The sequence below is a fragment of the Apis mellifera genome, linkage group LG2, assembly GCF_003254395.2.
Source record: "Apis mellifera strain DH4 linkage group LG2, Amel_HAv3.1, whole genome shotgun sequence".
Taxonomy (NCBI): domain Eukaryota; kingdom Metazoa; phylum Arthropoda; class Insecta; order Hymenoptera; family Apidae; genus Apis; species Apis mellifera.
In genome coordinates this window covers 2,363,308-2,367,875 of record NC_037639.1, presented here as the reverse complement: position 1 = coordinate 2,367,875, position 4,568 = coordinate 2,363,308, and the positions used below count along the sequence as shown (strand labels likewise).

The 4,568-nt window shown below is 22.0% G+C and overlaps 1 long non-coding RNA gene across 1 annotated transcript; it reads right to left on the bottom strand.

Annotated features, from left to right (window-relative positions):
- Positions 1-724: 724 nt before the first annotated feature.
- LOC102655454 lies at positions 725-1,408 on the bottom strand. The gene is made up of 2 exons (XR_412302.3): positions 1,195-1,408; positions 725-844 (listed from the first exon to the last, which is right to left on the bottom strand). It is a non-coding gene; the product is annotated as an uncharacterized LOC102655454 (long non-coding RNA).
- Between the last annotated feature and the right edge of the window lie 3,160 nt (positions 1,409-4,568).

The window sequence follows — 4,568 nt, the reverse complement described above, 5'->3', positions numbered from 1 at the left end:
ATTTTGAGCGAAATATAAAAATCTCTATATTTCTTAATTTATCGACTTTATAAAGTCAGTTAGTATTATTTTCTTTTTATTAATTACTCTTCAAATCTAATTTATCAATCATGTAACAATTGCAAGAATTCATAAGACTGATACTCCATTTCCAATAGCCAAGAAGAAGATCCGCGTTCTCATCTAGAGATACCTTTGGATATCAATTGATCTGATATACTATACGTCAAATCGATCTCAATGATTCTACGATGATTTCCAGTTTCTTTTTGCGTATCGTTGAAACGATGTCTAATCCTCCGTTGGTCTTATAATTTTTACTTCTATTGGTCTCTGAATATTATTCGTTTAATAAGCCAAATTGATATAAGCTATGATGAGATGATAATGACTCGAATTGGTTTTTTTATTCTTTCTTTCATATTTATTTCTTCATATTTCAGTATGATTTTAATTTCATTTAACTCTACCCGGGAATAATATTTTTAATTAAAAAAAAATATTATTTTTTGTATTATCATGTTTAAATATAAAAGAAGAGCACAAATAACGATGTTAGATTTTATCTGTTTTAATTTTCTAACGAAAAGAGAAAAATGAATATTTTAACCTGATGGATGTTTAGTCTAACCTTTATATTTAACTATTATATTTTTAGATATACGAAAGAACCAAAGGTTCCTATATCTAGTAACCAAATTTCTTTCTTCGTTACATTACTTACGTTTAAAGATGTTAGAATAGAATAGCCTTAAAGTTAATAGTCGTACTTCTGCATAACATCTTAAGGCTATCTGTATACGTTGATAGTGTGCAGTGACAGGCATATTGGATGAATTTTTTTCTTATAAAAAAAAAAAAAAAAATATTTATAAATTTATTATATAAAAGTCATTGATGTTAATATTTATCTTATTCCAATAATATATATAGAATTTAATTTTTAATTTTAAGATTTTATGGAAACTTATACGACATTTAAAAAGACTAGAGTCAAAACTTTGTTCCTTCATCACTTTCACAAGAAAATACAAATACAGTGGATTCTAATGAAACGAGTGTTGTCATTTCATTACAAATTGTTGCATTTATTAATGGCAATTGAACAAATCTACACGATATTATCTTGGACCTTTATCTCAATTTTATTTTCTACAGAAAAAAATTAAACAATTGTGCCCGTAATAAACTTACATGTGCTTCGGTTGATGAATTTTCTTTTTTCATTAGGTTTTTTAAATACTACATTACAATATTTGTTTTTACAACACAAATCGTGAGATTAGACCATAATAAATTCCACATTGTCGAATAATTACACGATTTCCGTAATATAATTAAATAATATTATTCTTAATTAATACAATTAAATCTTATTATGCAACAAAATATATTTAAAATGGATTATTATTATTACGAATATTTATCAATATATTTAAACACAAAAATTATTATGAATTTAAATACTTCTACATTATAATTCTTCTAATTATATTGTATAATTTTAAAAAGAATAATCTTCAAAATTATAAAAATTAATATGGAGAGAAACTATATGTGAGATTTATATTTATTTATATTCTAAAATTCTATTATATAAACAATATTATATAAATATTATATAAAAAATTTGTTAATTTTATAATATAAATTGGTAAAAATATTCCAAAAAAATAGTTAAATTATTTATACTTTCACACTTTCAAATTAAACAAATAAAGAAAAAATTAAAGAAAATTAAAACACTTCACTAAACACTTATTAAAATATTTATTATTTTAAACCACTGATTTTCTTTTTTTCTTTCTTTTTAAAATCAAATTTTTAATTTTTATATAATATAGTTTATAATCATTAAGGTTAAGTATTATTTTATATCATTCGTAGCACATTAATTTTACATTATATTTGTTTATATTTTTATAATTTATATTTTATATCGTATTTTTAAATATATTATTAATATATATATATATATATATATATATATATATATATATATATATATATATACACGAATATTATTTACAAAATATAAGTTCACAGAATATCTATTAGAAAAAAAACGTGATGGCAGAAAATGACATTTATATTAAGTAACCTAAACGTATTTTATAACTCTTTTATAACAGCATTCGATTATATATATATGTATATATATTTACAATATATTATATTATTATAAATTAATAATGTATCATGCCTGTTAACAATATTAAATATAAATTTTAACATAATTTTGATATATATTTAATTCTAATAAATTAATTAACAAATATATCATGAATTTATTTATCGAACAAATAATACTAATATTACCAGACGATATATATGACCGTTTTTCATGAAAATATAAATTATTTATATTTTCAAAAATCTTTATTTTTCTTTATTTTCTTCATTTTCATTTTCATAAAAGAAAACAATGCATACTATATATATATATATATATATATATATATACACACATTTATATTGTATTCTTATACAGACACAACCACACGATGCACGCACGCACGCACGCACAAAATAAGATCAATCCTTAATTTTTTTAAATTAATTTAGATAATATGTCAGAACGAAATACTTCTTTTAATTTAAATATAATCCACTTGTAATTTATAAAATATAAAAATATAAAAATATGTAAAATTTTTTTATGTAAAATTATTTATTTTTTCATTATTAATTTGTTAATAAGAACTTTATATATATAGTTATTCGTAGAAGTTTTCATATACTTTACACAAATTCAATTAATTTTGTGTTATCGAAATCAATGATAATTTTGTTTTATATAAAATATTGCGAGTATAATAATATGAAATCATTTTTTTTTATTATAGAACATCATTTCAAAGCAATGAAATCAATTTTTCAAGTTTCAATTTATCAAATTTCAATTTTTCTTCCTTTATATAATTTCATTTCATAATGATTCAAGGTAAAGTAAAAATTTAAATTACAAAATATTTAATTCTATATCTATCAGAGATAGAAAAAAATATATTTCCGGAAGAAATTGTATACAATACATGAAAAAATGAGTTGATTTCACATATTCAAAGAAAATTTTTGTTTAAAAATAAATTATTTTATATATAACATTTTAATATATTGCTATATATAAGTTTTCATTGAAATCAAATCTTTTATATTAATTCAATTTCTTTACAAGATAGTATAAAAAAATTTTTGTGACTATATATTAAATTACAAGTAAGATCTCGATTAATCAAACTAATAGTAGTGATATCAGTAGTCTAAGTGTGTAATATAATTTCTTAGATAATCCAATAATTTATATTATTGCATTCCATGAAATATGACAGTTTTACTGTATATTATCCGTTTATATATGGATTTTCTACGGAAAATTTTAAAATCTTTATAATTATGTAATATTAAAATGGCTATGTCTTTGAAGATACATGCCGTTCTTTGTTATAATTGTAAGTGGAAAACATTACTATTTACCCTCAATTTTCGTTGATTTTTCTACGACAAGCGGTTAAAACTATTGTCTAATAAAATAGTGGAAATTTTGGATTCTAAAGAATTCCAAATTCTATAATCTCATTAAAACTGCTTAATCTTTGAAGATAGTTAAGATATACAGAAAATAATTAATTTTGATTAAAATTATAAAAATACTCATGGAAATCGCTGTTAAGACGAAGTCTCTTGCGAAATTGATCAGAAAGACGTGATTAAGAATAAAATAATTAAGATATTACAAAATCTGAATTAAAGAATCGATTTTGATGAATATTGTAGTTTTATGATATAAAAATCGTTATTATGGACGAACAATGTTTTGAAATCGATAAGAATGAGCTTTTATAATTAATACTCGCACTACGTTGAATTCTGCAGAGAAAAATCGATTTTGAAAAAAAATGCGTATATTACAAAAAAATTATTGTTCCGGCGTAATCTACTTCAAAAATGATCGAAAATCGAAAAGAGACGTAGATCTACAAAAATTCGAATTGTTATGATAAATTCTTTTATGAAAAATCAATATGGATCAATATTATAGCTTTTCGTCAAGAAAAACGCTTTTATGGTGAATTTTGCATCGAGAGACTCAAGAGAGAAGAAGAATTATCCAACATTAAACACGTTCTGTTACATCAAATTCTAGAAAGAAAAATTTCGATAAGTTATCTTATCGGCAGGAAAATCGTAGTTTCGTGCGAATTCTGCTTTGATTATCGTTAAGAGTAACGTTCTCAAGTTGATACTCGACTTACATTAAATTCTGCAACGAAAATTCGATTTTGAGTAAAAATTATAGTTCTTCGACGCTAAATACTCTGCTATCGCAAATCGGCGATTAGATAGAAAAAAAACAGAAATACGAACAGACAAAATCCAACAAAAATTCGTCAAATTGTGTCAAAATTCTGACATGAAAAATTGATTTTAATTAAAATTGTAACTTTTAGACATGAAAATCGCTGTTGAGTTACGGCGAATTATTTTATTACGGGGAATCGAAATTGATCAGAGAAACAATATCTAAAATAAACTCGCATTGTTATGACTAAATTCTTCCATGAAAA